At 62.9% G+C, this 19,218-nt stretch overlaps 1 protein-coding gene across 1 annotated transcript in view; it reads left to right on the top strand.

Annotated features, from left to right (window-relative positions):
- The window catches only part of RTN4RL1 (reticulon 4 receptor like 1), a 61,364-nt gene that overhangs the window by 21,893 nt on the left and 20,253 nt on the right, over nucleotides 1-19,218 (top strand). The gene's annotated exons all lie outside the window — the stretch shown is intronic.

Below are 19,218 nucleotides of genomic sequence, written 5' to 3'. Positions count from 1 at the left end.
CACATGAAGTCATTCTTCCGCTCTACTCTGCACTGGGTAGGCCTCAGTTGGAGTATTGTGTCCAGTTCAAGAAAGATGTGGAGAAATTGGAAAGGGTCCAGAGAAGAGCAACAAGAATGATGAAAGGTCTAGAGAACATGACCTATGAGGGAAGACTGAAAGAATTGGGCTTGTTTAGTTTGGAAAAGAGAAGACTGAGGGGGACATGATAGCAGCTTTCAGGTATCTAAAAGGGTGTCACAAAGAGAAGGGAGAAAATTTGTTCTCCTTGGTCTCTGAGGATAGAACAAGAAGCAATGGGCTTAAACTGTAGCCAGGGAGGTTTAGGTTGGACATTAGGAAAAACTTCCTGCCTGTCAGGAGGGTTAAACACTGGAATAAATTGCCTGGGGAAGTTGTGGAATCCCCATCTCTGGAGACATTTAAGAGCAAGTTAGACAGACCTGTCAGGGATGGTCTAGACAGTGCTGGGTCCTGCCATGAGGCAGGGGACTGGACTTGATGGCCTCTCAGGTCCCTTTCAGTCCTAGTGTTCTTTGATTCTATGGGAAAGTCACCGGGGGGGCTTTTCCCCTGTCTCCAGGCTCTTGTTTTCCAACATCAGGAGCAGGAACTTCTTAGAGGCAGGGGAGCTGACAGTGTCTCGCCCTGGCTTCTATTCTCAGTGGGAATGGCAAGTGAGGGCAGAGTTTGCTCGGTCACCTGCTCCCCCTCAGGTGCAGTCTGTGATGCTCAGGTGGCATTTCCCCACTCCCTGGCCAACTCCACATCCTATAGGCCCCGCACCTGTGCAGGGAGGCGCAAGGATGGGAAGGGCAGGGAAATCAGCTAAGCCCGTAGATCTCTCCAGCCAAGGTCAGGGTCGGAAGCGAGAGCAGAAATGCAGCCGTGTTGTTTCCAGTCACACAACGTCAAGCTCTGTCTCGGTGAACGCTAAGCAGCTGAGAGGGTAACAAGCCTTGTGCACAGGGGAGAGGTAGACGTGGTGCAGCTCAACTTTAGTAAGGCTTTTGATATTGTCTTACTGGTATTCTGGGAAATGCAACCTAGACGGGGTTACTTTGTGGTGGGTGCATAAGTGGCTGGAAAACCATTCCCAGAGAGTACTTCTCAATGGTTCACAGTCATGCTGGAAGGGTGTGACGTAGTGGGGTACCTTGCTGGTTGCTGTGCTGGGCAGTGGGCTGTGAGCGACCTCCACTGGCCGCAGCACGGCCCAGCAGGGCAGGGGATGAGTCATTATGCCAGGGGGCTTCGAACCTGTCTGACCAGTGATCTCCCAGGGAGTGGAACAATGGGAAGAAGGGGAGTGGAGCCCTGGCTGGGGGCAGGGCTGGAAGTGAGTTAGTTAGGTTTCTGGCTGGTTTCATTGAGGAGACAGCCTAGGCAACGGGCTGGGAATTAGGGGCCCAGGCTCCCCCATCTCAAGGGGGGCTGAGGCATCGTAGGCCTGCCCTGGAACCAGATTCCATCTGTGCTGTGCTGTATCCTGGAGAAGCAATAAACTCCCTCTGTTCTACTGGCTGGGGGAGTCTGTTTGTGCCACTACGGGGGTGCAGGAGACGGGAAAACCCCAATGCGCCGTCACAAAGGGCACAACGAGTGGGGTTCCGCAGGGATCAGTTCTGGGACCGGTTCTGTTCAATAGCTCCATCAACGATTTAGATGATGGCATAGAACGGACACTTATTAAGGTTGCAGATGATATCAAGCTGGGAGGGGTTGCGACTGCTTTGGAGGATGGGTCATAATTCAAAATGATCTGGGCAAACTGGAGAAATGGTCTGAGGGAAACAGGATGAAGTTTAATCTGGACAAATGCAAAGTGCTCCACTTAGGAAGGAACAATCCGTCACACACACAGAATGGGAAGTGACTGTCTAGGAAGGAGTCCTGCAGAAAGGGATTTAGGGTCAGAGTGGACCACAAGCTAAATATGAGCCAACAGTGTGATGCCGTTAGAAAAAAATCATGTTGTGATGCATGAACAGGAGTGTTGTGAGACCGAAGGAGTCATTCTTCCCCTCTACTCTGCGCGGATTAGGTCTCAGCTAGAATACCGTGTCCAGTTCTGGGTGCCACATTTCAGGAAAGATGTGGACAAACTGGAAAAAATCCAGCGAACATCAACAAAATGATGAATGGTCTAGCACACATGACCTATGAGAGAGGACTGAAAGAATTGAGTTTGTTTAATCTGGCAAAGAAAAGACTTAAGAGACATGCTAATAGCTTTTACGAACATAAATGATTGTTACAAGGAGGCGGGAGAAAAATTATTCTCCTTAACGTCTGAGGACAGGCCAAGGAGCAAGGGGCTTAGCCTGCAGCGAGGGAGGTTTAGGTTGGACATTAGGAAAAACTTCCAGGGTGGCTAATCAGAGGAATAAGCTTCGGGAGGTTGTGGAATCTCCATCCCTGGCGGTTTTTAAGAGCAGGGAGACAAACACCTGTCAGGGATGGTCCAGATACTACTCGGCCCTGCCTGAGTGAGGGGACCAAGCTAGATGACTTCTCGAGGTCTGTGACGTAGTGGGGTACCTTGCTGGTTGCTATGCTGGGCAGTGGGTTGTGAGTGACCTCCACTGGCTGCAGCATGCCCCAGCAGGGCAGGGGATGAGTCATTCTGCAAGGGGGCTTCGAACCTGTCGGACCAGTTGTCTCCCAGGAAGCGGAACAATGGGAAGAAGGGGAGTGGAGCCCTGGCTGGGGGCAGGGCGGGAAGTGAGTTAGGTCTCTGTCTGGGAGTATGGAGGAGACAGCCTAGGGAAAGGGGCTGGAATTTAGGGGCCCAGTCTCCCCCATCTCAAGGGGGCTGAGGCATCCTAGGCCTGCCCTGGAACCAGACTACATCTGTGCTGTGCTGTATCCTGGAGAAGCAATAAACTCCCTCTGTTCTACTGGCTGGTGGAGTCTGTCCATGCCACTACAGGGGTGCAGGAGACAGGAAAATCCCGACGTGCCGTCACACGGTTCCTTCCCACCCTGGGCTCCTGTGGCGCCACCTTTCCTCCGCCGGCCCAGGAAGGGCTTGTGACAGTGGCGCTGTCTCTGCGCACGCTGGTTTCCACTCATGCTAATTCACTCTGGCCAGTCCGGAGGCGACGTGTCTCCCTCCTCCTCAGTGCTTGTCCTCTCAGCCGGCTGTGGCCTGCTGGGATCGCACTGCGAGGGTCCCGTCGAGTGCCTGTGCATGCGAGTGACACCGTGTTGCCAAGTCTCCACGCTCTGCCTGTGGGCTGGTCCCATTGCCCTGGCCAGGGGCTCCTCCTGGCCTCATTTAGTGGTGTCTGTCAGCCCGGCGCTGCCGTGGCGACCAGGACGGCTTGTCGCTTACATCTATCACACCTGCACGGTGACAATGTCATTTTTATGGCTGGTTGTTTATGTCTCAGGCGGAGCTACTTGTAAATTCCAAGAAGAAAATAGATCCCTGCCGGTGACAGAACCAGCACAAGACGATTCATCTGCCCTGTTAGACGGGAGGGCCAGCCTGTGCTTGTCACTGGGAGTCCGGAGACAAGCCTTTGGCAGGGCACGCGGGGAAACGCAGCCCCCGACTTAGCACTGACTCCAGATCTACACCCACCGTAACGGCAGCCAAACTGGGCTTTGAACTTCAGGCCCTTTATGTTTCTATTGGGTGTAACACATGAGTTAGATATCAGAGGGGGAGCCGTGTTAGTCTGAATCTGCAAAGACCCACTTCCTCAGATGCATGTAGTTAGATGTGAGTGACCCACAAGTCCCATTGGCACGACCAGCTACACACAAGGCTCCGGGCCCATCGCCCCGAGATGGAGAGGACCACTCAAACGTGGACGCTGAGGGCTGATGCTCACGCCACTTGTACCAGCACGTGGCCAAGAATCCAGCTTAGCCAGAGTCTTAAGGACTCCCCTAGGGCGAAAATGACCCTGTCCTTTGCCCCCACTGTAGGGCGCGCTACCAAGGGAATAGGGCAAGGCCAGGAAATCTCCATGTGCCAGTGATCTTTGGCTGTTAGAATGGACCTTTTGACTCTAGAAAACTGGGCCCGAGGCTGCTCCCCTTTACACCAAAGCCCGGCCTCGTGGCTAGATGGCCCCAGGTTTGGGAGAACGCAGACGTGGGTCAGTGCCCATCATCCCTCAGTGGCTCTGGGCTGTCTGGCTAGGGGTTTAGCAGACTGACCTGCAAGTTTCTGATGTGAAAAAGGTGCCAGAGCCAGTAGCCTGGGCCGTGGCGAGGGGGGCGAGGGGCAGTTGTTGGGGGCTGGGTCGTGGCGGGGGGCGTGAGGGGCAGTTGTTGGGGTTTGGGCCGTGGCAGGGGGCGTGAGGGGCAGTTGTTGGGGTTTGGGCCGTGGCGGGGGGCGTGAGGGGCAGTTGTTGGGGTTTGGGCTGTGGCAGGGGGCGTGAGGGGCAGTTGTTGGGGTTTGGGCTGTGGCAGGGGGCGTGAGGGGCAGTTGTTGGGAGCTGGGCCGTGGCGGGGGGCGCGAGGGGCGGTTCTCGGGGGCCGGGCCGTGGCGGGGGGCGCGAGGGGCGGTTCTCGGGGGCCGGGCCGTGGCGGGGGGCGCGAGGGGCGGTTCTCGGGGGCCGGGCCGTGGCGGGGGGCGAGAGGGGCGGTTCTCGGGGGCAGGGCCGTGGCGGGGGGCGAGAGGGGCGGTTCTCGGGGGTTGCCTCAGCACTGGCGCTCGGAGACAGAGGTGCAGCCCGCTACTTCCCACTGGCGGGGAGGGCCTCTCGGCTTCGAGCCAACGGTTTCCCTTTCTCGATTTCAGCCCACTGCTCCAGTTTTGCCCCCTGGCACCTGGGCACAGCCCTGGCCTGGCGCCAGCTGTTTGCCGCCCTTTGGGCCGTCAGTGCACTGGGCCCCCGCGGGGCAGCGCACGCTCTCCCCATCTAGCAGGAGCGTCTGGCACTCCCAGGGGCAGCAGGCACCAGGGCTTTGCCCTCCCCCTGGGGCCGCCGAAGCCCTGCCATGGCCTGGGGGCTCGTGGCGACAGCACCTGAGCTGCGTGGCCCTGGAACCAGCTCCCTGGAGCTCTCCTGGGGTGACGCAAACAAGGATTTTCCCTCCCCTCCTGCTCCTGGCCTTTGGCACCCAACTCCCAAAGGGCTGCAGAGGGAGACTTGTGCACAACCTGGGGGGCTGCCCCGGGCACGGAGAGACGGCGAGTGTTGCTGGGGGACAGGTGGGGCGCAGGGCAAGTGAGCGGGGGCCAAAGGAGAAGACCGGGGGGGGGGACTCGCTGCCTCGGTAGCTCCCGACACTGCAGCGTCTCTGCCATGTGCTAATGGCCTGGCCGCACCCGCACTGTGGGACTGGCCGCGTGGAGTCCACCTCCGCAAGGCAGAAACCCGCAGCCTTCGACCGCTCCCCCTTCTTGGCGCCTGCCTCGGCCCGGCTCCGGCTCCCTGGACTGTGCTAATAGCTTATTGGGGGGAGGAAGGGGGGCTGCCCAATTCCCAGGCTCCTTTGCGGCTCGCTCTCAGCAGCAGGGCCAGGCCGGCACTGCTGCTCTTCGAACAGTCAGGGCTCTGGGCCACTGATTTCACAGCAGGTCAAAGCGTGGCTGGCAGATTCCGCGCGGCCCAGCAGGAAGCAGCGTCTCCCCCCGGGAGTGGGCCGGGGCTGCAGCGGGATTCGTCGGCCAGGGCGGGCAGTGGGAGCGGGAGGCCCTGGAATAAAGGAAGCTGCCCAGCATGTCCCCAGCTTGCAGCCTTGCTTGGCTCACACGGCCTGCGAGAGCAGGGAGCTAGGCGCATCACCCTGGGGTGCAGGGACTCGCCCGCCAGCGGGGAACCAGTGACACAGCCCCGCCCTGCTGCCGCCGGAGGGAGCGAAGCGGGGATGCCCAGGCCAGCTCTAGGTGCTCTGCTAGTGCAAAGGGTCTTTGCGTTAAGTGCTCTAAACCAGGGTTTCTCAACCTTTGTTTCAAAAATGCCCCTTTTTCCACAAAAAAAAAAAAAAAAATTAAGTCCCCCCAGGACCTACGGTTTTCAGACACAATTTTTTTTCTACTGTTGCAACACGTTTGTTAAACAACTTGACTGTAGCCGGGCGGGCAGTGACATTTGTGACAAATAATAAAACGGTGTAAAACGTAAAACACAAATCCAGTTTTCTCCAAATGTCAGTTGTTGCCGTAGCCCAGACTGCTCTCTCGGGGCACTCGCAGCCCCGGCTGAGAAACACGGCTCTCGACACCCCGCCCCAAACAGCCCCCGAGCCACTGGAGCCGGAAGAGACCCTGCCCAGAAGGAGCTGCCGGCCCCTCCCGCACGGCCCGCCGATGAACGAGGCTGGGAATGAAATCCAAAGCCAGAGCTGTCCCAGGGCTGCCGCGCACGGGTCCCCGCGATCCTGCGCCCAGCCCAGCCCAGCCCAGCCAGGGTTCTCTGACCCACGTCGGCCCTTTGGACCGGGGCAGACTCTGCGTGGTCCAGACCAGCAGCAGCTTCTGAGGAGCTTGCAGGTGCCTCGCAGGGAAGCTGACCCAAAGCCTGCTGAGGGGGAATGGAAGACTCTCCTTGCTGCCCATGGGTTAGGGATCGGGCCCAGGGAGGGGCAGTGATCCAGTAGCAAAGCCCTGGAGCCTGTCGAGGGAGCAGCTGAGCAGGAACCTGGGGGCTTAGCCAGAGACGGACAGTGCCCAAACCCCTCCCTTGGGGGCGGGGCGAGCGCGGGCCGCGGCCTGCAAACATAAGAACATAAGAACGGCCGTACTGGGTCAGACCAAAGGTCCGTCTAGCCCAGTATCTTGTCTGCCGACAGTGGCCAGCACCAGGTGCCCCGGAGAGGGTGGACCGAAGACAATGATCAAGCGATTTGTCTCCTGCCATCCCTCTCCAGCCTCTGACAGGCAGAGGCCAAGGACACCATTTTATCCCCTGGCTAATAGCCTTTTATGGACCTAACCTCCATGAAATTATCTAGCTTCTCTTTAAACTCTGTTCTAGTCCTAGCCTTCACAGCTTCCTCTGGCGAGGAGTTCCACAGGTTGACTACACGCTAACGCAGTAAACATCGGGCTAACGCAGCCCCCAGGCCCTTTGTGGCACGCGCTGGGTGCATGGCACTGGTGGGCACCCCCAGGCATCCCAAAGGCAGCCGTGGCACATCAGCCCGGGTCACCTCCGAAGAGCTGCTGCCCTGGTTGGCGGGCAGAGGCATTTTGCTCTCTGCCTGGATCTCTCAAACTGGAGCCAAGTGGTGAGGCGCGGATGCGAAGGCCCCAGACTCCTGAGGGCCGTTCGCCTGCTGCGTTTGGCCGCCGCTGTCCAAGCAGCAGTGCAGAGGGGCATGCAGCGCCAGGCACAGCTAGACTGCACCCCTGGTTTCTCCTCCAGTGGAAAGCTGAGTGGGGGGCACTATACGGGCCAAAGGGCTGCAGGCCAGGAGTCAGACACCCGCTGGAACGGGGGGCCACAGCAGTGCCTGCCTTGTCCTCAAGTCCTGTCACATTGGGAACCGTCCCGCTGGGAGCAGAAATGGTTTCGAGATGCCCACAGGACTCACTGAAATGGATCTGCCGGGGCTCGTGTGGTCCAGAGTCTGTCCCTGAGAGGAGAGAGTCGTAAAGCTTCAGAGACAGGAACCCTCCAATGGATAATTACAGAATAAGGGGCTGATAAGGGAGATATTTTCCTTGCTTTGGGCAGTCAGAAGCTGTCTCAGGGCCTGAGGATTCTTATCTGTAATTTTATCTGGGCTAAAGTAACTGGAGATGCTCTCAAGATCCATACCAGTGTAGAACTCTGTGCCGTAGTGGGGGTATCTGGCTGGCTCTGTGGTAACCCCCACTGGCTGCTGTCGGTACCAAGGCCCAGCACGACAGGGGAAGAGTCATTATGCAAAGAGGGTCTCAACCGGTCCGACCAGCTACCCCCAGGGAGAGAAACAAAGGAAGGTGGATGCTGCCCTGGCTGGGTGGCAGGGCTGGAAGAGAGTGAGTTAGTCTGTCTGGGATCATGGAGGAAGCAGCCTAAGCAACAGGCTCGGGGTTTAGAAGCCCAGACCCTCCCTCATATCAAGGGGGGCTGAGGCATCCTAGGCCTGCCCTGGAACCAGATTACATCTGTGCTGTATCCTAGAGAAGCAATAAACTCCCTCTGTTCTACTGGCTGGGGGAGTCTGTTCGTGCCACTTCAGGGGTACAGGAGACGGGGGAACCCCAACGCATTGTCACAAACTCTTGATTCTGGCTAAACTTCTGGCCTCCATGATGTCCTGTGGCAGTGAGTTCCACAGGTGAATTATGCAGTGTGGTTAATCGCATGGCCCAAGTAGAGATTCATGAGGAACACTTCCAAAGTGACAATTGCTGTGACGAGTGGGTGGGCAGACCTAAACGGGCACAAGTCAGTCACTGAGTAACACACACTCTTGCAGAAATGCTGGTCCGTAGATAATTCATGAACAGACCAAAGGGCTACATTAGATGAATAAACCATTAGCTGTGAATTGTGCCCCCAAGCTCTTCCTCAAGACTCAGTCTGAGGCTGTTGTGCCCAGTCTCTGGGGCTGGCATTGGAAAGCCAAAGCCAATTTGAATTCAGTCCAATTCACATCAGCTCCTTTAACCGGCCTGTTTCTCCTGCTGGAAGTGCAGTCTGTCTCCTACCAAAACGAGAACCCATCTCGTGCGCTGGAGCCAGCTCCTCCAAGGAAGATAGCGAGCAGACCTGGGTGGAGAGGGAGGGAAATCAGAGGCTGCTTTTAAAAGTCGTTTTGAGTGACTGCTGAATGGGCTTGGGGAAATCGCCTCAAAGGCCGGTTCTCGGTGGGGAAAGCATTTTTCGTGGCACACGAGTATTTTGAAACTTAATTGCACATTTGCATGGGCCAGTGTGTTGATTTCTCTCGGGTCTCTGAGGTGGCTTTGAAGATTGCTGTCCGTCTGTAATGGTTCTCGCTATCTCCACATAAATTCCACACACCTGTGAGGTGGAGCGGCGTGAAAGAAACGATGCTGAAATTGGCTCTCGATTGAATAAATCTGCCCGCGGAGCTGGAATGCAGAGCACACTGAATCTGCCTCCCACTCCCCTTCCGGGCCTTTCCCTGTCCGATTAGTTCGGTTTGAGCCTCTCCCCTCGTGCAGGCCACAAGCAGCAACAGGCGGCCGTCAGCCACCTCTGCCAGGGCCCCGCCACGTCCTGTCCCAAGAAGCGGGTCGTTTGAGGCTCTGATGATGTCACCTGTTGGGTGACAGCCATGCCAGCTGAGGAGCATTTCCAGAGTGGAATAGGCTCTCTCTGCTGGCATGCCCCTTCGGGCTGACCCAGAACCTCCGGACCTCCCCGGGCAGCCGGCACGCCCCTTCGGGCTGACCCAGAACCTCCGGATCTCCCCGGGCAGCCGGCACGCCCCTTCGGGCTGACCCAGAACCTCCGGACCTCCCCGGGCAGCCGGCACGCCCCTTCGGGCTGACCCAGAACCTCCGGATCTCCCCGGGCAGCCGGCACGCCCCTTCGGGCTGACCCAGAACCTCCGGACCTCCCCGGGCAGCCGGCACGCCCCTTCGGGCTGACCCAGAACCTCCGGATCTCCCCGGGCAGCCGGCACGCCCCTTCGGGCTGACCCAGAACCTCCGGACCTCCCCGGGCAGCCGGCACGCCCCTTCGGGCTGACCCAGAACCTCCGGATCTCCCCGGGCAGCCGGCACGCCCCTTCGGGCTGACCCAGAACCTCCGGACCTCCCCGGGCAGCCGGCACGCCCCTTCGGGCTGACCCAGAACCTCCGGATCTCCCCGGGCAGCCGGCACGCCCCTTCGGGCTGACCCAGAACCTCCGGACCTCCCCGGGCAGCCGGCACGCCCCTTCGGGCTGACCCAGAACCTCCGGATCTCCCCGGGCAGCCGGCACGCCCCTTCGGGCTGACCCAGAACCTCCGGACCTCCCCGGGCAGCCGGCACGCCCCTTCGGGCTGACCCAGAACCTCCGGACCTCCCCGGGCAGCCGGCACGCCCCTTCGGGCTGACCCAGAACCTCCGGACCTCCCCGGGCAGCCGGCACGCCCCTTCGGGCTGACCCAGAACCTCCGGACCTCCCCGGGCAGCCGGCACGCCCCTTCGGGCTGACCCAGAACCTCCGGACCTCCCCGGGCAGCCGGCACGCCCCTTCGGGCTGACCCAGAACCTCCGGACCTCCCCGGGCAGCCGGCACGCCCCTTCGGGCTGACCCAGAACCTCCGGATCTCCCCGGGCAGCCGGCACGCCCCTTCGGGCTGACCCAGAACCTCCGGATCTCCCCGGGCAGCCGGCACGCCCCTTCGGGCTGACCCAGAACCTCCGGATCTCCCCGGGCAGCCGGCACGCCCCTTCGGGCTGACCCAGAACCTCCGGACCTCCCCGGGCAGCCGGCACGCCCCTTCGGGCTGACCCAGAACCTCCGGACCTCCCCGGGCAGCCGGCACGCCCCTTCGGGCTGACCCAGAACCTCCGGACCTCCCCGGGCAGCCGGCACGCCCCTTCGGGCTGACCCAGAACCTCCGGATCTCCCCGGGCAGCCGGCACGCCCCTTCGGGCTGACCCAGAACCTCCGGATCTCCCCGGGCAGCCGGCACGCCCCTTCGGGCTGACCCAGAACCTCCGGATCTCCCCGGGCAGCCGGCACGCCCCTTCGGGCTGACCCAGAACCTCCGGACCTCCCCGGGCAGCCGGCACGCCCCTTCGGGCTGACCCAGAACCTCCGGACCTCCCCGGGCAGCCGGCACGCCCCTTCGGGCTGACCCAGAACCTCCGGATCTCCCCGGGCAGCCGGCACGCCCCTTCGGGCTGACCCAGAACCTCCGGATCTCCCCGGGCAGCCGGCACGCCCCTTCGGGCTGACCCAGAACCTCCGGACCTCCCCGGGCAGCCGGCACGCCCCTTCGGGCTGACCCAGAACCTCCGGATCTCCCCGGGCAGCCGGCACGCCCCTTCGGGCTGACCCAGAACCTCCGGACCTCCCCGGGCAGCCGGCACGCCCCTTCGGGCTGACCCAGAACCTCCGGACCTCCCCGGGCAGCCGGCACGCCCCTTCGGGCTGACCCAGAACCTCCGGACCTCCCCGGGCAGCCGGCACGCCCCTTCGGGCTGACCCAGAACCTCCGGATCTCCCCGGGCAGCCGGCACGCCCCTTCGGGCTGACCCAGAACCTCCGGACCTCCCCGGGCAGCCGGCACGCCCCTTCGGGCTGACCCAGAACCTCCGGATCTCCCCGGGCAGCCGGCACGCCCCTTCGGGCTGACCCAGAACCTCCGGACCTCCCCGGGCAGCCGGCACGCCCCTTCGGGCTGACCCAGAACCTCCGGACCTCCCCGGGCAGCCGGCACGCCCCTTCGGGCTGACCCAGAACCTCCGGATCTCCCCGGGCAGCCGGCACGCCCCTTCGGGCTGACCCAGAACCTCCGGATCTCCCCGGGCAGCCGGCACGCCCCTTCGGGCTGACCCAGAACCTCCGGATCTCCCCGGGCAGCCGGCACGCCCCTTCGGGCTGACCCAGAACCTCCGGATCTCCCCGGGCAGCCGGCACGCCCCTTCGGGCTGACCCAGAACCTCCGGACCTCCCCGGGCAGCCGGCACGCCCCTTCGGGCTGACCCAGAACCTCCGGACCTCCCCGGGCAGCCGGCACGCCCCTTCGGGCTGACCCAGAACCTCCGGATCTCCCCGGGCAGCCGGCACGCCCCTTCGGGCTGACCCAGAACCTCCGGATCTCCCCGGGCAGCCGGCACGCCCCTTCGGGCTGACCCAGAACCTCCGGATCTCCCCGGGCAGCCGGCACGCCCCTTCGGGCTGACCCAGAACCTCCGGACCTCCCCGGGCAGCCGGCACGCCCCTTCGGGCTGACCCAGAACCTCCGGACCTCCCCGGGCAGCCGGCACGCCCCTTCGGGCTGACCCAGAACCTCCGGACCTCCCCGGGCAGCCGGCACGCCCCTTCGGGCTGACCCAGAACCTCCGGACCTCCCCGGGCAGCCGGCACGCCCCTTCGGGCTGACCCAGAACCTCCGGACCTCCCCGGGCAGCCGGCACGCCCCTTCGGGCTGACCCAGAACCTCCGGATCTCCCCGGGCAGCCGGCACGCCCCTTCGGGCTGACCCAGAACCTCCGGATCTCCCCGGGCAGCCGGCACGCCCCTTCGGGCTGACCCAGAACCTCCGGACCTCCCCGGGCAGCCGGCACGCCCTTTCGGGCTGACCCAGAACCTCCGGATCTCCCCGGGCAGCCGGAACGCCCCTTCGGGCTGACCCAGAACCTCCGGACCTCCCCGGGCAGCCGGCACGCCCCTTCGGGCTGACCCAGAACCTCCGGACCTCCCCGGGCAGCCGGCACGCCCCTTCGGGCTGACCCAGAACCTCCGGATCTCCCCGGGCAGCCGGCACGCCCCTTCGGGCTGACCCAGAACCTCCGGACCTCCCCGGGCAGCCGGCACGCCCCTTCGGGCTGACCCAGAACCTCCGGATCTCCCCGGGCAGCCGGCACGCCCCTTCGGGCTGACCCAGAACCTCCGGATCTCCCCGGGCAGCCGGCACGCCCCTTCGGGCTGACCCAGAACCTCCGGACCTCCCCGGGCAGCCGGCACGCCCCTTCGGGCTGACCCAGAACCTCCGGACCTCCCCGGGCAGCCGGCACGCCCCTTCGGGCTGACCCAGAACCTCCGGATCTCCCCGGGCAGCCGGCACGCCCCTTCGGGCTGACCCAGAACCTCCGGATCTCCCCGGGCAGCCGGCACGCCCCTTCGGGCTGACCCAGAACCTCCGGATCTCCCCGGGCAGCCGGCACGCCCCTTCGGGCTGACCCAGAACCTCCGGACCTCCCCGGGCAGCCGGCACGCCCCTTCGGGCTGACCCAGAACCTCCGGATCTCCCCGGGCAGCCGGCACGCCCCTTCGGGCTGACCCAGAACCTCCGGACCTCCCCGGGCAGCCGGCACGCCCCTTCGGGCTGACCCAGAACCTCCGGATCTCTCCGGGCAGCCGGCACGCCCCTTCGGGCTGACCCAGAACCTCCGGACCTCCCCGGGCAGCCGGCACGCCCCTTCGGGCTGACCCAGAACCTCCGGACCTCCCCGGGCAGCCGGCACGCCCCTTCGGGCTGACCCAGAACCTCCGGACCTCCCCGGGCAGCCGGCACGCCCTTTCGGGCTGACCCAGAACCTCCGGATCTCCCCGGGCAGCCGGCACGCCCCTTCGGGCTGACCCAGAACCTCCGGACCTCCCCGGGCAGCCGGCACGCCCCTTCGGGCTGACCCAGAACCTCCGGATCTCCCCGGGCAGCCGGCACGCCCCTTCGGGCTGACCCAGAACCTCCGGACCTCCCCGGGCAGCCGGCACGCCCCTTCGGGCTGACCCAGAACCTCCGGATCTCTCCGGGCAGCCGGCACGCCCCTTCGGGCTGACCCAGAACCTCCGGACCTCCCCGGGCAGCCGGCACGCCCCTTCGGGCTGACCCAGAACCTCCGGACCTCCCCGGGCAGCCGGCACGCCCCTTCGGGCTGACCCAGAACCTCCGGACCTCCCCGGGCAGCCGGCACGCCCCTTCGGGCTGACCCAGAACCTCCGGACCTCCCCGGGCAGCCGGCACGCCCCTTCGGGCTGACCCAGAACCTCCGGATCTCCCCGGGCAGCCGGCACGCCCCTTCGGGCTGACCCAGAACCTCCGGACCTCCCCGGGCAGCCGGCACGCCCCTTCGGGCTGACCCAGAACCTCCGGACCTCCCCGGGCAGCCGGCACGCCCCTTCGGGCTGACCCAGAACCTCCGGACCTCCCCGGGCAGCCGGCACGCCCCTTCGGGCTGACCCAGAACCTCCGGACCTCCCCGGGCAGCCGGCACGCCCCTTCGGGCTGACCCAGAACCTCCGGACCTCCCCGGGCAGCCGGCACGCCCCTTCGGGCTGACCCAGAACCTCCGGACCTCCCCGGGCAGCCGGCACGCCCCTCCTGTCTGACACCTCCCCCCCCCCCCGCCCTGGGGAAAGCCTCACAGGAGAGAAGCGGTGTTCCAAAGGAGATGGCTCTGCGCCCTGTTCAGCCGAGGGCCAGAGAAGGGTTTGGCCCGTCTCTGCAAGGAGCCTGCCCCTCTGTGGGAGAGTCAAAGTGTCTGACAAGGGCCCTGCTGGCGGACCGTGGGGCGGTGGCATTTGGGTGGGGCCTTTGCTGAGGCAGGGCTGCCGGTTTCTGAGTGTCTGAGTCAGGAAGCAGCAGAGCCTTTGTGCTACACAAACAGGCGCCAATAAAAGCCGCACGCGCTGCACGCCCAGCCTGGGGTGCGAGGAGCTGCCAGCCATCCCAGTCCCCCCCAGAGTGGCCAGCCCCACCAAACTGACTGGGAGCCGGGGAACCCTCCTCCCTGCTCCACGTGGTGCAAAGCCCCCTCGGGCGCCTCTGTCGCCCTGCCGCCTGCCCGCGTGCGCCTGTGCAGCGTTCCGGGCAGGCGACACTCACTCCCACTTTGCAGAAATGCACAAGGGCAGAGGGGAGCCAGACAGCGGAGAGCCGGGCCTCCACCGCAGGGGAGCCTCGCTTGATGTCAGCTCCCGCGGAGCACAGCAGGAGCCAGAGCACACTGCTGCCAGGGCCTGCCGGGTGGGAAGACGCCCCCGTAACTAAACGGGGGCTAAGCCAGGGCCCTGGCTCAGGCTGTTCAGCCTGCGAGCGCTGTGCTGGCCCCGGCGTGCTGACACCACACGCCGCCACAGAAGGGCGGGTCTCCGAGCGGCCTCCGTCCCTGTCCGGGAGGCAGTAGCTAGGCTGATGGCAGGATCTGTCTGCCGACCTTCCCGCGTCTACAGCGTGGGAGCTGCACCTGGCTCCGGGTCAAAGCCTCGTGCAGCCCCGAGTGACGGAGGCGGATCTTACTGTGACGCGTGGGCCCGCTTGGAGCCAAGCGGGGTTTGCTCTCATGTGCCACTTCAAGCCACGAAGCCCCCTGTGCCCGCACGGAGCCGCCAGGTCGCACCCCGGGCTCCGTGTGATGCGGCTAGCAGGACTTGACCCCTGAACTTGCTGAAACGGGTGCTCAGCGTGCACCGGTGGCAGCAATGACGTCGCTCCACCGGAGCATCGCTCCCCCGCGGCGGCAGGCCAGAGTGCGGGGGCCACACCTGGCACCGTCTGTCCACACGGTGGTTTTCAGCCAGAGCCGCCGGCCCTGCGATCGCTGGGAGCAAGGCTGTGCCTGGAGTGGCGGAGAGCCTGTCCAAGAGCGTTGAAGGGTGCATGGGAGCATACCACGTAGAATCCACTTCTCTGCGGCTCTGCCCAGTTCTCCATTGGAAACGCTGCGATTCCCTCAGTTCCCTCTACACTGGCCCTCGCTCTGGCCCCGCGTTGGCGCCCGGAGGGCGGTGACACCTCCCAAAGGTCCCTCAGCGTGTTGTCCTCTCCCCTCCTTCGGAAGGCTCTCTCCTCTGGCCGGGCAGACGAGGGCTCCGCAGCGCGTCTGGACTATGCTGGAGCTCGGAGCTGGAACAGAACGGGGCTTCCAGCGTGTTTGTTTGCTAATACAGTCACTCTTGAAGGAGCCTCCAGCCTGCGGCTTCTAGCTGGTTTCCAGCAGTGACAGTTTATCCTGCTAAGGCGAGCCATGCTGTGTTCACCGCGCTCTCCATTTCGGAGCCCGGGCAAAGTCTCAGAGAAATGCCTGCAGCAGAATCCAGTCACTCCACGGTGTCACTGCAGCAAAGAGAAACAAAGCCCCTTGCGCCGGGGCCAAGGCACGTGTGGGGCAGCCACACGAGTTCAGAGACAGGTTAATGGCAGCTGCAGCTGCAGCATGATGCACACCTGGAGTTTTCCATCCCCACCTTGTTTCTTCAGGGACCAGTCTCTCTCTTGCCCCGGCGCTCTCGGGGCAGGGGCTCCCGGCTCGGTCCATCCCCAATGCACCCTGGGTTTCTGGCGAGACCCGTGGAGCCGCGCACGGGGGCTTTCACCACACAGGGGACTACGGAAGAGGCGCAGGGCCGGGAGAACAGAAAGACAAATAGCGCTTGGTGAGCAGGCAGGCAGTGCGGCCCACGACGGCAGACGAAGGGGCTGGCAGTAAACGGAGGAGGACGTTTCCCTCTGGGCCGTGCCAGGGCTGGCTGCCGCCTGACTCCCTGTGGCGAGGGACCCCTGGCACCCTGCTCCTGCCCCCCTTGGGGGCCCCTGAGAACCGCCCGCAGGCTGCTCTCTGGTTAGCAGCCCGGCCTGGGGCCAGTTTCCTAGCAGCCCAGGCAGGCCCACCACTCAGAAGCCCACGTTTCACTCTGGTTCTTCCCTCCCCTCCTGAACTCTTCATGTGTCCCAGTCTGTGCTCAGCCCGTCAGCTCAGCCTTCCCAAGCCGGCCCCTCAGGCTGGGTTTCCCCACAGGAGCTTCCGGCTGCTCTGCTCGCAGGGTTTTCCCTGCAGGAGACCTTCACCCTCCCAGCAGCTTTGCGGCCATTTCCTGAGCTGCCCCCCCCCATTGCTGCAGCCTCCTCATTCATCATTCATTAACTCTCCGGTGCGGCGCGCAGAGCTCCACTCCCGAGACGCACATCTCCGGCCTCGCTGCCAGGGCCCGGCGGGTCGGGGCCTCGTGGCAGGTGAACTCGGCCTCTTGCAGAGCAGGGCCCATCGGCCGCCTGCAGTGTGATTTGCTTCCAGTGGGCCTGAAGCCCGCCGTGACCCACCGTGTGAATACACTCAGGGCATCGACGGATGAGCTACAGCCCCAGTGCAGGCCTAGTCCCGGCTGCACAGACCCAGGTAGCAAGCGGCCTCCGCTAGGCTCGCTGGAATGGGTGCACCCGTGCTTGGCAGGCCACCGAGTCCAGTGTGCGCTCTTGGGGAGCGGTGTCAGACACGGGACGGTCTGCGGCCACAGCCACAAAGCAATGCCCAGCCCTTTCCGGCCCTGGCGTCCCATACGGTTCCTTTACTCCGCGCAGCAACGTTAGTGCTCGCTCGAGGGGGCCCCCACCCCCCTTCCGAGGGCAGTGTGGCTCGTTCCGCAGGCAGGGCTGGTAGCCCCGGCCCCGAGGGGCAAGTCACCTCTTGCAAGCGACCTCGGCCAGGAGTGCGGGGCCAAGAGGGTCCTGTTTCAGCTCTGGCCGGGGGAGGAGGGCTCCTGAAATTATGCAAAATGTTCTAGGGTGTCCCCAAGTTCACGCTGGTGTTTCCCAGGCGAGGCTCCACAGGAAGAAGCCGTGTTGTGGAGTCAATGGATTCCATTGAAAAATCAACCCCCTTGTGCCGTTTGTCAGAGCACGTCATTCTCTGAACGTCTGCTGTGTGGCACCAGCCGTTAATCGGGGTCTTCTCTGCCTCAACGCTGGGTCATAACGCTAGCATCAGCGGTAGGACTCCCCTGGACAGGGCACTCCAGCTGTGGTTCTGTCTGCTCTCGCTCTCCTCCCCCCACAGTACATGTGGCCACCACACTCTCTTATCCCCCCTTCCCGTGCTTAACCAGACTCTTTCACTGCCAGACTCTTTGCTGAACCGCTGGCCTTGCAAATGGCTTTATATATAGCACTAACCCTCCATCTTCCTGCCTCTCCATCTCCCTGAATTGATTGTATCCATTCATACTTCTCTAGCTAAATAGCTGTCTAAGTTTTCATGCCTGGCTCATCACCATGGTACCTGAACACCTTACAAGAGTAAAAAAGAAGGTTCCCATTATGAGAATCCTCCCCAAGTTTTAGTCATGCTCACTAGATCAGAATGTCAGTGATTAACCAGCACTTCATGTTCTTGTTGCTTGTCTCCTGTGCTCCATGGACCGATGTAACAACACTTGGATATACTAAGATTCCTCCTCGTCTTCATCTTGTATCCTCCAGAGCCCGTCTCCTGGAGCACACCCCAGATTCTCTGTGCTGACTGGCGGTTCCCTTTCTCCTTTTCCCCAGGCAGTTTGAATCCCGATGCACGTGGTCTGCCAGTTTCGAATAAAGGAGAACAAAGGCACTTGGCTTAGAACGGAGACCTTTTCACGTGAGTGGTCTCCAGCCACTGAGACTATTCGAACTCACCGCAAATTCCAAAGCCTCCCCCAGCTGCGCCAACGCTCTGGGCTCTAGTTCCGATGTGGGGCTGCTCCCACACCCTGCCCCGCCACGCACTGTGGGCAGCCATTTCCTGGCGTTAAATGGTCTCTGCAGTTGCCGGAAGTGGCTGGAAGGAGATGACTGACTGGAAAGGCCACTGGCTAACTGGGGTCTAGGGTCGGTAACAGGGACAGCCCTTGACTGAGTTCCTGGGTGCGAGGCGAGGCTGGTGACGGAGGCAGCCCACAGGCCCAGGCAGCCAGCGGGTCTCCGGCCTGTCTCCCCAGGCGGCAATGTCCGGTTTAAGTCTCATACACTCATAGACTTTAAGGTCAGAAGGGACCATTCTGATCATCTAGTCTGACCCCTGCACAGTGCAGGCCACAGAATCTCACCCACCCCTCCTAGAATAATCCTCTCACCTAGATCTCAGATATTGAAGTCCTCAAGTGGTGTAAGGACCCCAAGATGCAGAGAATCCTCCAGCTGTGACCTGTGCCCCATGCTACAGAGGAAGGCGAAAAACCTCCGAGTCTGAGCAGGACACCTGGGCTCCTGCAGACTGAGCCTGCGTGGGACCCGAACGGGGGCTCTGCCTGCTGAAAGGGGTCGGACTGGCCCTCACCGGCACAGAGGCCCCGCAGGTCTGCCTTGGCGGAACGTTCATGCTCGATTCCTTCCCGCTGAGGCAGGCTCGGATCACGGCCCATGAAAGTCCCCTCTGCCTCTGGGCCGGGAAAGGAGCAGAAGGGAACGCGTCACCCGGTCGCTCCCGCCCTGCGGCATGGAAGGCCAGAGGCTGGGCCTCCCGGGCAGGGCATTCCACACCGCAATTAGCAAGGCGCTCACGGTGACACTGCGCAGCGGGACGAGAGCGGCTCCAGATGGAGCCTGGCAGGTAGCCCCAGGGAGAGGCAGCAGTTCTTGGGGGCTGGCCGGAGAAGACTCAGATGATCGCACAGTCCGGCACTCGAGACAAGGGAGGGAGGCCATGGGCTAGGAACAGGAGGTTACGTGTGTTTAAAGGCAACCCCGAGGCTGGGACGATTTTGCTCAGGAGCCATCGCGTTTCCACAGAGACGTTTGTAACCGCAGCACCACTGCGTCTGATCAGAGCAGAGTTCCTGCCATGGGGAGTGCAGCTGGTCCATGTGCTGACCCTGGACAGTGTCCCACTAGGGCCCCAAGAAATACAGGTGGGGCTCCCCAACAAGACAAATCGCAGCCTGTTC

The sequence above is a fragment of the Pelodiscus sinensis genome, chromosome 21, assembly GCF_052426305.1.
Source record: "Pelodiscus sinensis isolate ZL-2025 chromosome 21, ASM5242630v1, whole genome shotgun sequence".
Lineage (NCBI taxonomy): Eukaryota > Metazoa > Chordata > Testudines > Trionychidae > Pelodiscus > Pelodiscus sinensis.
The sequence above is the reverse complement of the archived record's forward strand: the minus strand, read 5'-3'. Positions and strand labels throughout refer to the sequence as shown.